Source organism: Athene noctua, chromosome 13 (genome assembly GCF_965140245.1).
Source record: "Athene noctua chromosome 13, bAthNoc1.hap1.1, whole genome shotgun sequence".
NCBI lineage: Eukaryota > Metazoa > Chordata > Aves > Strigiformes > Strigidae > Athene > Athene noctua.
This window is the reverse complement of record NC_134049.1, coordinates 2,049,363-2,063,193: the sequence shown is the minus strand read 5'-3', so window position 1 is coordinate 2,063,193 and position 13,831 is coordinate 2,049,363. Positions and strand designations below refer to the sequence as shown.

Genomic DNA, 13,831 nt, shown 5'->3' with positions numbered 1-13,831 from the left:
ACGTCACTTCAATACCACAGAAAATTGCTCAGTTGTTACAGCGTGGGTAGTATCAAATTCTACGAAAAATAAGACCTGAAGTGTGAAACGTGAGTTTTTCTACAGACTTTTGGCCTTCTTTTCCCATTGTTCTCTCACTTTATCTCAAACTTAACAGGATAAAAGTGACAAAAAATTGGCCCCAAAGTTCCCAGTGCCTGCAGAGTGGCTCACACTGCATAAAGCATAGATGTGATTTATTCTGCTGGTTCTAATCCGGTTTTTTGGATTTTTTCTTTTTAAAATTATGTAATATTCAAGGGGTTTGTGTTCCTTTGAGCTTTCTCTTGTGAGAGTATATTTTGATTTGTTAACATCAAACAAGTCAGAAGACAGATCAGTGCCCTCCTTGATCCACTACTTGCCACCTGCAATGGCTCAAGAAAATATTAGACAGAAATTGAACAACTTATTTTTAGGTGAAATTTTAGTTAGATTTAGGAGGGTGAAGGGGACCTTAATTGAACTATTGTCAAAGCAGACTAGAAAACTCTTTCACTAACAGAAGCTGCACTGCTTCTGAGTTTTTGGGGGTGGGAGATTTTCTCTCTTTTTTGTCTGAGGCTTTTGGCAGATTTATGCTTTTCTATTTTGACAGTCATGAGACCATCAGCTTTTAATATAGACCTAATACAACAGCGTACATAAGTACATGATGAAAGTCCATCAGAGAAGCAAGAGTTTCTTTTTTAAAAAGTAATTAGTTCATTATTAAATATATTTACTCCAAAGAAATCTGCTAATTTAATCAGTAAAACACCACCATCCTGCTGTCTACTCGTGTATTCAATAAAGAAATCCTGTGAACAAAGGGCATGTGCTTCACCCTTTCAAACAAGTAATTTTAAGCAAAACCCAACATGGAATCATTAAAGCCACTGTGTCTAAGAAGTTTCTTGATATAATAATTTCTGAAATATCACAATGAAGTTTGAGAATACAATATCAATATGCTTATTTCAAGGAAATTAACATTTTTGTCATCTGTCTTTGCTGTAATCTGACCTTTAACTACACTACAAAGACAACAGAAACTTTAAAGCCCATTTACATGTTTGAATCACTTACGGTACATTATCTCTGTGGCGATCAGTAACACTGACAATAGATAGGATTTAAAAAAACCCCCAAACACTAAAATGTGAAGAAGCTCAGTTAAAGAAATGAAAGAAGAGGGTGGGGCAGTAGAATTTGCCGACCAAAATGTATGGAGGGCTATGCATTTTCTTTGTCTCTATCATACCAGTCAGTGGGATGCCAACAGAAGTTCGGAGTTCGCAGCTTCTCTCAGAATCATGTCTCATCATTACTTTGGAACTAGGCTCACAAAAATAAGTATACCACACAGCTACTTGTACAAGTTCTTCAGCTACTCCCACCCTGTCTTTTACATTTGTACTTCATGGAGTGGAAGAACTGTTTTAACTAAAGCAGGGCTACCACACCTAGGGGTCTTTAACTTACCTTGCCAATGGCAGCTCTATTCTATGCTCCATGATGCTTTATTCTTGATGGTAGGAAGCAGTTTGGGGGGGATTTTGGTTTGTTGTTTTTTTTTTTTAAATCCAGAACAGCTTAGTAAATGTCATTACTTGCATGGATAATTTTCCTCCTTAACCTTTTTAAAGAACATAGTAGCATTATATATAACATATATAAAATAATTATGTTTTGGGGACATGCTGGCTGATGCTCTCTCACCCATAGTTTTGCAAAATAGGAAACCCATCATTGTCTCATGGAATTGTCTCAGAAAACAAATACATAAACAATGCACAAAATGGCTGGCACAGTGTAAATTAAAGCATTAAATTCATTTCTAAATCCTCTGAGTCCTCGGTTGCTAGAGATGGTAGTCGATAGTAGTAAAAAAAAAATTGCCTCCTTGAAATGTGCTTGGTGGACAGCAGCTTGATGATTGGCAGCACAAATAGAAGACAAACGAGAAAGCCTTCAATCTGCAGCTGATGCACAGGAAGAACATGGGGAGCTGAGTTTACAATAGAGAAAACATTACCAAGCTAATGGCACAGGCAATCATTTGACCACCATGCATCTCTGATAGCAGCAGGGCATCCATTTTCAGTTAAGTGTTAGAGTACCTTTTTGCTTTCTCTGACCACTGCAGGGGTAAAACAACCTAGTGCGTGAAACCCACTGACTGGTAATAAATTACTATATTGGATACTTTTTGTTTTCTTTCAGCAATGACTTTACTGTGTATTCCTGCTATCATTACCAATTAAAGTGGAGATGGTGTTAGCAAGCTATATCTAACTGTATATCAGTCCCTATGCTCCAATTGCTTTGGCAAGTATCACTGGGTCAAGAGGCTCCTTTGACCTTTATCAGCTAAGTCTCTCTGACCACTCACTATTTGAAGCAATCTCAGCTGAACAGATGGACACTTTTGCAGACTCTATAAAGCTTAGAATATAAAGATAAATGAAATTGTGTTTGGGGCTTCAAACTGCTTTATGAGCATAAAATATTGTTAGCAAGTTCCACAAAAATCTCAGATTTCCAACAGCACATCTTAAACTTCTACCATGAACACAGCATCTCTTTATCTACTCGGAAATCGGTTTGTGGTTTGGTTTTTTTTTTGGTAGCTTCTACAGATAAAACTGAAAACTTGATATAACCTACATGTCTAGTTAGTACAATATCACTTTTGAATTTAGAAAGCCTCATTTAATTACTTTAATCATTAAAAGACAAACAAAAAGAAAATTTAAGTCTTTCACCATGACAGAGCAGCATACAGCACGCGATCAAACAGATCATCCAGTGAAAGAATACTAAACCAGCTGGATACTACAGAGCATTCAGAGAAGGCTTGGACCTTCATTTCAGATTTCCTTATCTTAAATTTCTTAAAAGCCCTCACTCTAAAAAGATTGCATCAAAATTTTAGTCATACAACACATATGAGAAAGCTTCAAATTCCCTAGGTGATGCTTGAAGAACTGGTAATAATTAGATATGTGACCAGAAAATAATCTATTGTTCACCAATAACATTGAATGATCTTTTGTTTGAGCTAAATCACATCAGCAAACCTGCCTCGTTAAGTTCATAACCTTAAGTGACAAATGCTATACAGGCTTAACTAGAATTAGTGTTGAAAATTTTTTAAATTGGATAAAACCATGGGATACAATTTTCTTTCTTTTTTAAGCCTGAGTTGGCTTTCAGAAGAATAAATTCCAAAGAGGTAAAAATCTGATCTGTGTCTTTCTGCAGGATGTCACTGATGTTTCATAGAAATATTTTTGTAGTCCTTCATTCTGATATCATGCCAATTCAACCCACAATTCAAACCCATTCTTACTAACAACGAACCCACTGCCATTTGCAAATAGCTGTCTTATTTTCTCCCTCAGCTAAAAAGATGAACGATCCAGGATGTGTGCAAAGAGGTGTTTCATTAAAAAGAGTTACAAATAACAGTATATAATTGAAATAACTCTTAAGCATACACCATACGCCATCTCTAAAAGAACAGGCATAGAAAGAAAGAAACCAAATTATCTGTTGCACTTCCATCTCCACGTAAAGACCATATGCACCTCCTAATCCAATAGATCCTATCAGCAATCCACACAGGCACACTGCTATGTCTAACCGATCTACCTCCTGGGGCTTTACATTTAGGGGGAATTTGAACAGTTTCTGTCACTGAAAGTATCCACAGCCTCCCAAAGCGGGCAGACAGGGCAGGCTTCCCCTCTCCAAAGCTATGCCCAGGGGGAGGATCAGAGCAAAGGTGTTACTACACCAAGGTCATTCACATTCCTTACCTTCAGACACTTAGTCATGGACAGAGGATCCTCTTGAGAGAGGCATTCAGAACTTTGCTTTTTTATTCACTTACCCTTTTCAAACCTCAGGACTCACATATAAAGAACTAAGTGTAAAATCCCTGGAGTCAGCAGTGGTGCCCCAGTTTGCTTTCACATGCAACCTGTGCTCAACCCGAGGCTTTACCATTTGGACAAAGCAGTCCCAAACTAAGATGTCAATTCATGATGAATTTTTCCATATGAACTAGTTTAAACCGCTTTGAACTCGCCTTACATTACTTTTATTATATTACTCATCACAACTCTGGTTATATTACTGAGGATGCCCAAATCCTCCTAAGATTCCATATCCCACACAGAAAAAGCTACAATAGCTTTGAGTTACATCACCAATGTTTGTCTGTTAATTTAACTGCAATGTAAGCAGAGTCAACCTCATTCCTTCCAACATTATAACTTTTCTCCCCTGCTTTTTTTCAATCCTAGTGGAGAAAGTCAACTTCACAGCACTTTGAACAGCAATTGTGGCATGACTCCTGATGAGGCTGTGGCACAACGTAAGTAATTACACAAAAAAGTCTTCAAGATCAAGCTGTGTAGACTAAGCAACTGGATAACCTTTCCTTTTTATCATGTATGGAAGGCCACCATCAGGCAGACTGTTGGCCACATGGATCTAATGGGCACAACATATTTTTAATCGTTCAAGGAAAACTGCTAACACATCTATTGCTCAGTGTAGAGGCCTGGTACCAAAATTAGTTTCTGTTTGTTTGGGTTTTTTTTTTTTCCATGTTCACCCTGTCTGTCTCTCCATCACAAATAGTGAACTTAAATTTTTCATTGATTTAATGCAAGTGTACATATAAAAGTGATCCTGGAGTGGCCTTGCCCTTGGCCTTGTTGAACTCCATGAGGTTGGCACGGCCCCACCTCTCCAGCCTGTCCAGGCCCCTCTGGATGGCCCATCCCTTCCCTCCAGCGTGTCGACCCCCCCACACAGCTTGGTGTCGTTGCCAAACTTGCTGAGGGTGCCTCGATCCCACTGCCCGTGTCCCCAACAAAGGTGTCAAACAGCGCCGGTCCCAGCCCCGACCCCTGAGGACGCCACTCGTCACCGCTCTCCACGGGACATCGAACTGCTCACCACAGCTCTTTGAGCGCGACCATCCAGCCAATTCCTTCTCCACCGAGCGCTCCATCTGTCACATCCATGTCTCTCCAGCTCAGAGACAAGGATGTTGTGTGGGACAGTGTCAGATGCTTTGCACAAGTCCAGGTAGATGATGGCAGTTGCTCTTCCCTTACCCACCAACGCTGTAACCCCATTGTAGGAGGCCACCAGATTGGTCAGGCACAGTCTGTCCTCAGTGAAGCCATGTTAGTGAAGCCTTCTCCACATCCCAGGTAACCAGCTCTCCCGTTTCCTTCCAGAGAGGGCCCACATTTTCCCTAGTCTTCCTTTTATCACTGATATAAGTACAGAAGCTTTTCTTGTTGCCCCTGACATCTCTGGCCAGATTTAATTATTTCAGGGCTTTAGCTTTCCTAACCTGATCCGTGGTTGCTTAGACAGTTTCTCTGCATCTTGCAGGCTACCTGTCCTTGCTTCCACCCTCTGTAGGCTTCTTTTATATATTTGAGCTTGTTCAGGAGCTTCTTGTTCATCCAGGCAGGTCTCCTGGAGTTTGTCGGGATGCATCACTCCTGAGCTTGGAAGAGGTGATTCTTCAATAATTCTCCTGAAATCCAGGGTAGTGAGCTTCCTGTGCACCATTTTCACTGCCCTAACGATCCTGAACTGCACCATTTCACAGTCACTGCAGCCAGGCTGCCTTTGAGCTTGACACTCTCCACCAGCCCCTCCTTGTCAGTGAGAACAGGGTCCAGCACAGCACCTCTCCTCACTGACTCATATCACTACCTGTCCGGGCACATTCTATCAGAAAGGCAATTCTAAGCACAATACCTTTGACAAAGTCTCTTCTAACATTTTTATTATAAAAAGAACATAAAAATGAATTGGAGATCCACTCATCTTAAAATAAGATCTGTCTTTGACATGGACAGTTTCTGCACCATTAAAAGTTTAGATGTAAGGGAAAGATAAGGAGTTTTTAAATTAAATCTTATTAATTTATATACTCAATATTCACATACTCTGTCTGTATCTTATAAGTTATATATTAACTTATCTTGAACGTAGAAGTAAATTCCCTAACCACATCTTTAGAAATATTTAGAGTTCAGCAATGGGTGGTAGCCAAAATATTTTCAGCCTTACTCAGCATTTAGGAAGAAAAGCCAATAAAATGGAACATCTCCCATGTTTCCTAGATTATCAACTGGAGAAATAATGCTGCAGCAATCCCCAAAACAAAGACTCCTGACTCACAGATCTAGAGATTATTATACTGAACAATTTACTGGATGAATGAACATCCAAAAATCTGTGAGAATAATGCTGAACCCAGCTATACTGCAAACGTGACCTCAGAAGTCAGGTAAAAGCATGAGAATATTGCTTTGTCCTAAACCAGACTGACGTACATAAAAATTAAGTTACCAACCCATGGCTGGCTGCTGACTCCAATAACATATTTGTCCTGGGCTGCTCTGATAGTGCATTTCCCATACTGGATTGTAAGAATCCCATCCATAAAATTTATCTACATACAAAGCACTAGAACAGATCCTAAGCAAGTTATTTTCTACTAAAGAAAACCAAACAAAAAAAAAGTGGGATTAAATTCTCAAATATTAAAATCCTGTCTAACCTAGAAAATGCCATTCGTGAAAAATGAGGACTAGGCAAGCTGGACTTCCCTCAGATGCCACAGCATTCCAAGATGCATGAAGGCAGCACCAGTCTCTGCACCAATAGCTTCCATGCTGTTCTTGCCTTGAGAGCTGTTCAGCCTCACTGAAGGTGGTAGAACCGCACAGGCTTCCAAGAGTACAATATCTGCAAACAAACATTCTCAGACATATCTCCTTGGCTGATTCATCCTTTCCCATAAGTACTGCAAGAACCAAATCTGACCACCAGAACAAATTAAGGTTTGAGTATTAATATGTAGAAAGACATGTCAAGAGAATGGAAATGTAACCACTGCTGTTGCTTTATTTTTTTTTAAATTGAACCCCAGTTTAGCTTAGTATTTATTTTCTGCTATTTAACTGAGACAAGAGATTCCATCAGTTATCAGAAAGAAACTAGCAGAGAGCAAGTCTTTCTTCTGCAGAGTAAAGTTTGGTGTTGCACGTCCTAGTCCTATAATTGCATTTAAGGTGCCAATATATTTCGGAAAAATTCACAGGTGGGTGGTGGGGTTTTTTTTAATAGTTGTGCCATGCAGAAACTAGGAAAGTCTCACAGATCTGAATTCCTGTTGACAATTTTATTCACTAAAATAATACTAATTAAACTATAAGAGGCCAGGAACTTAAAAGTTTTGTGTTAATCAACTTTCCTACTCTAGTGTAAAGATTCCACCATCCTCCTGTCATGAATGGTGAAGAATTCTCAAGAGCATCACTAGACAACATGAAAATAGAGATGTTATAAAAAAGATGTAATTTATTTTAGAATTATTAGAATTAGCTAGAGCACATAGGGGAAAATCAATTAGGCTGATCTACAGAAGAATTCACATTCTAGGGACTAGAAAGTAGTAAACAAAATGTAAATAGGAAAATTCAAACAGTATATGACTCCACATCCAGAACTAAAAGAAACAATCATAAGTGGAGAATAAGATATCATGAACAGCACTTCAGTAAGATAGAAACTATCTTACTCTATCCATAAAGATATGTCCCTAAAAACCAAAATACAGACATTGCTACAGCTTCCAAGGGACAGAGAAGGAAACTGCAACATGACCACTGAGGTACCAGGGAAGACTAAGAAGAGGAAGCAGCTACATTAGCTTCAATAAATGGTCCTTCAATGTGAAATAATTTACAAGGATTATTGATATTGACCTTTGATTTATTTCTGGTAGGACACTGCAGTACCTTCTTCAGCTTTAGCACAGGGTCCAACTAGTTGTCTAGGCATGGAAAACAAATATTTTGTCAGTCATCTTCAGTATAATAACAGAGAAAAAAGGTTCCTAGAAGTATATAGAACAGTGTCCAAAGCATTGAAATAAATAGTTAAGGTTTATTCTCAGATTCCTATCAGCCTGTTTTACTTACTATCCACATCTGCAAGAGTAAAATGTGCCACAAGATCACAATGGCAGCTTTTTGCTTTCATTTTGCTTTGAGGCAATCAATGGAGAAAACGCTGGAATCAACAAATCCTTGACTTGGTGGACCAACTCAGAAAACTGCCGTAACTCTGAGCAAAGCTGACGTGGCCCAAGCTATCAATGTCTCTCAGGATCATGATGCCTTTTAACTAGTACCAATTTATTCTCATAAATCTGAAGTTATTACTTCACTGTACTTACGTTGCTATGTTGGTCCCTTGATAAAATAATTAATTGTGAAATATCACAGGAAATGTAGTACCGAAATACTTTGAGTTACTGGAAATATATTCACATATATACACCTTCGTTTCTTCACTCATTTTCCTATTACACTTAATTAATACACTACCAAATATAGCTTCCGAACACCAGTCCCAGTAAAAAAAATAGATATACTCTAGCAGTACAAGCATAAACATTACCAGTTTTAAGGAGAAATGTTCTACTATCCATTTTGCTTTGCTCTTAATAATCCATTTCACACAAATGACCAAGATCCATAATTCTTTATACTACTACTCGAAATATTACAAAAGGGAAGAAATAAAAGGAATCCATGACTAACATACCATTGTTTATGGTACCACTCCCGATTTTGTATTTGATAAGTATTATTTCATATTTTGTGCTTGTGACTTATTTGCCTTTTTCTATCAATTTTTCCATCAGTAAAATTTAACTAGTAGTGATTTTTCAGACTTCCAATAACAATTTTGTTTTCAAATTGCATCCTTTACTATACTAAAACAAGTAATTGCTATTGTCCAATAGTCTTCATATTTTACTTACTCTGTTCAGCAACATAAAAAAGTAGGTATTTCTTATATTATTTATAATTTCTGTACATTCTTCGTTCTTAATTTAAGCAACTATAAAAATACAAACTTTGCCTTTCCTACTAAGAAAATGCCTCTGTTTCAGAAGCACTTTACCCCTACATTTTTTTTTAGAGCAGAATATGTATGCTATTACTTAAGTGAAAAATAATTTCTAGAGAACTAATAGCAGGTATGTCAATTTTAAGTGTTTAAAATGCATTTGCAATGTTATAGTAACTGGTACTTAACTACTCTGGTCAATTATTTCTAATAACTGCATAAATCAAAACAAACTTTTAAAGATCCTGTGTAAACATTATTTATTTAGATTATTTGGATTTGGATTATTTAGATGTTTTGACTCTGCTTTCTACACCAGAGAGTAATGCTCAAAGAACACTATTTTAAGAAATTGTTGAGTGAATATATCAAGAAAAAAAAATTCATATGTAAATGAAAACATTTTTTCTCCCTCATCTTTGTCTTGTCTTGTCTTATACACACAGTAAAAATTTCCTTTTTCTGGCCTAGCTCTTCAGTAGAATAATTCAGCAGTTCAAAGTTTAGCGATTACTGCACAAATTTTAGAAACTGCTCTTCCTCCAACATTTGTACCAGAAGAAGCTCTAATTACATTATGGAAATCGCTAGAAATATCAGTGCACGATAAATAGCCGAATTTATGGATATAGGATTTATATCCAAATTATTTAAGCTGAAAAGCTTGGAAACTTTCTCACATAAAAGGTTTCTGGAACATGAGGAAAACAATACTCAGACATATCCAGCTTTTTATATGCATCAGTGAAATTCTTCATATGACTCACTAAAGCATTTCAATTTTCTTTTTTAAACCAGCTTTTCACACAGCTCCGTTTTTCAGATATAGCTGTGACTTAAAGGTATAATGAGAGATAGTTCCATATAAACACCACAAGCACACAATTTAGTGTGTAGTCTATTGTAATTAAGACCAGCGATTCAATATCTATTGCTACTGGCCAGGTATCATAGCAACCTTGTATCACTGAATACTGCTGGAAAACTGTTCAGCACCAGCAAGACTATGCTTCAGGAAAATCTACAATGGCACCACAGATTGTCAACATCTGTGGGGGTTGTTACAGGGAGAACAACAAAGAAATCGGCTTTAAAAAACCCTGTGCTTAGAAAATTGACAGGGATACTACAGTAGCACTACAAAAAAACGGAAAAAAAATACAAAGAGGAAGGAAAGACGATTTTTTGTCATTAGTTACATAACTTATGCACCCACATCCTAATATCCATCCACATAAGCCGAGAGTTGAAATAATGCTGCATTACCACATTGTTTATGTATATCCACAAAGTACTGGCTTTTTTTTTTTTTTTCTTTTTAACTAAACAAAAGCACCATTCATCACCAGCATTAATCTGAAAATAAAACAGACCCACTTTAAAAATAATATTTAAAGTTCCACAAATGAACTCTAGACAGTCTTGTATAAATCTGTAAAAAAAGAAAAAACAGGTTACTATGAACAAGAACCCAATATTGATTTTTCTGCGGTGCAGTAAAGCATCTCCATTCTATTTGGCTGCTGTCAAAGCCACTCTTTAACAGCTGGAGTCAAATTGCACTATTTACAGCAAGAGCCCTTGTCAAGTGGACCATAAGTATTCTAACAATACACTATTCAAATGGCACTTTGCCACACAAATTGCTGACTTGATGAATACCCTATGTCAATGACTAAGGCCAATATAAAAGTTTCATTTTTATGAGAGGTTTTACATTCACATATTAAGTAAAGCTTTCCTGAAGAACTATTAAGCTATATATTTGGGGGTCTTTTGACATTGAAAATAATTAAAATCTGTTTAAATATATCAAGGGGATTTGACAACATTAATATGGATCTTGTGTTAACTGCATTTGTCACACTCATCTGTTATTGGTACTCCCACTGGCACGTGCAGCACAATAAAAGAATTAAAATGGTCAAAACACCATGAAATCAAAGCATTCTGCTTTTGTATCTGTGATTTACATGATGACAAATCTTTTGAAAGAAAGCCTTTGAAGCTGGACTGCTATGTGAGGATATTTTTGTTCTTTCTTCGTAGGATGAAGTAAAGAGAGACCATTACTTTGCAAATGTTAGTCTTTAATACTAATGAGAAAACAATTTAATAATAAATATTAAGAAAAATGCTGAATCTTGCTTGCAATCTTCAGGTGGATCATCTCGTACAAATTAAGGATCACTCACAAGTATAACACCAACAGGACAAACCAGCTACCTCTCATTTTTTCTGTTACATAAATCTCCTGAAATTGAACTCTTAAAAAAAAAGAAACTAAAATTGATTGCGTTGGTTTATTTGTAAAACGGAAAGGTTTTAACAATTCAGTGGGTTGCTAAATTCCTAATACACAATTTGCCGAAAAAGCAAACTGATAATGAAGTACTTATTGCACACATGCATACTGAAACCTTTTGATCATCTCAAAGTGTCACGATAGCTTGATCTGCCTGGTCATTACATGCTTATCAATATGATACGGAATGTTGAGCTCCGATATCCACAGAACTGTCACTAATTTCACGGACTTCAAGAGATTATTTCAAGATGCTAAAATACAATAACCTAAAAGAGTGAATATAGCACTTTTTGAGAAACCTTAAAAAAAAAAAGTTTCCCCGCATAAGAACTAAGAGTAACAGTGGAGTTCATAACAAGCCTTCATTTCAGCAGTAACAAAACAGTGTTAAAGAAAGCCCGAGCTCCAGGCTCCTTTTGTGTAGCCTGCATCAGGCTTGTGGAATATCATTAAGGGGACCTCATTGTTAGGTTCGTCCTAGGTTCAGCTACACCCTATCCATCTAGCCTCCAGCACCCCCAACACCCATCTCCAGAACCCGCTCTAATGGGGGTGGAGGTGGGAAGCAGCCCAGGATATAATGGCTAACAGATTTGGGATGAACGAAAACTGGTTTCCCAAGTATAGAACTTCATTCGTTTGGAAATCAGACTAAAATAAGAGGACTATAATGACAAAAATAAGGTGACATTAAAAAAAAATAATAGTTTTTACAGTTATAGAGAAGTCTAAGAGATATCGATAATAATAAGTTCTCATTGGAACAAGATAATTAATGATCAATGTTTAAACAAGAAAATGGAATATTTTATTGAGAAATCAGAGTAGCCAAGATGTACCTCTGATGAAGAAAAGCACTGTAACATACTACAACTCCGCTGCCACCTATTGTGATATTACTTCCAATTTAAGATCATGATAATTCCCAAGCATGTTAAACACCACACTTCAAAATTCACCAGAAACTATTTTCCCACATTCTGTAAGTAGCACATCTTCTTTCCAGCCACTTTGTTAAATCCCTGCAATTATCAACTTAATAGGTATGACCAAAACTACACTCCAAACACAACTACTACAACTTTTTCTGTTGTTCTTCTTTAAAAAGACAAGAAAAAAACTATTCATTTTAATAAACTAAGAGTGAGATCAGATTCTGTGTCAATGGCCAACTAGTGCACCATCTGCCCCACAACATGCTCAGCAGGATTATGCTCTCATAGGACTTTTCAGAAAATGGGATCAAAAAGAACTTTAGAAATCAGACTAAGGTTAGTAAAAGGTAAAAGATAAATATTAAGAGTTAAAAACAATCATTATAAACTCAAAGTTATATGTAAATCTGTGGGTACAGTGAAGAAAGAGAACAGATAAGAAAATTCAAGAATGAGGGCTTGGATTAAGCCATACTTGATCAGACAAAATTTTGGAATATACACTATTTCATTTACCATCTCTAATAAAGCCAGAAAAAGGGCAGAGACCTTTCTGAAGGCTGTTTCCACATGTCACTTGAGGGAAAGAGTATTTTTCATCCTCCCATACGCATGGGAAAAAAATTTTCATCTACATTCAGGCTTGATGAATAGCAGACACGACTTCCTCTGTTTATTGCAGCGGATAGAACTCCCAAAACCCATTAATTAAGAAGTGGTAAACATGAGCAACATTGAGGCCCTATTCTTAAGATACACTTGTATCAAGAATTCAGGGAATATATTCACTCCTGAGGCAAAAACAGGGTTTTTGGAAAAATGTGCATACCATTGTCTTTCAACCTGAATAAGGTAACACCTCATTGAATTTGTGATTGTATTAAATTTGAGACAGTTTTAATAATTGGTTTTACATTTAGCAAAAATAGGCTTTTGAAATATCTACAAATCACTGATAATAAGATAACATATCCAGGCCACAAACAAATAGAATGAATATTGCATTTTCCACCTTACTTCTCATTATAGGGTGTCTCTACACTCATTTAACAGCACATTAACACTAGTTTTAGTATGGTATTTCCTTCTATTGTTTTTTCAAAACAAAAAGAAAGAGCACATCCTTTCCATGAGTCATAATTATTTGGTTTAATGACTTTTGTAAAAAAATTGTTTGATAAGAATAAGTACAGCGCCTGGCCAAATCTATCCTGAAGACTCTCATACCTATCTGCAGCCAGGTATCTCACAAGGAACATCACCATCCTCTTTTGAACTAATAAGGTGACAAATTTAAGTGCACTAACATAAATATAAGGCACTTGCAGTCTGTTCTGTGATAATATTAACAGAAAACAAACACCCAATAAAAACTAGCATTGAATGACAACAGGAGTCTGTGGTTTCACAGAAAAGCAATAATGGGAAGGACAGTAGCATTGTACCATAATGTGCTTTTTCTCAAGACATATAATAGATCCAAACTAGGAGGTTCAATTGTTCTGAGGGTACTGCTAATAGATCCAGTCATAAACCAGAGGCATAAGGAAACAGCGTCGAACTATGGGTGCTAAATGTCTGAGAAAATCCTTCTGAGATCGTG

The 13,831-nt window shown here is 36.8% G+C and overlaps 1 protein-coding gene across 1 annotated transcript in view; it reads right to left on the bottom strand.

Annotated features, from left to right (window-relative positions):
* WDR72 (WD repeat domain 72) overlaps positions 1 to 13,831 on the bottom strand; it is a 113,424-nt gene that overhangs the window by 58,913 nt on the left and 40,680 nt on the right. The gene's annotated exons all lie outside the window — the stretch shown is intronic.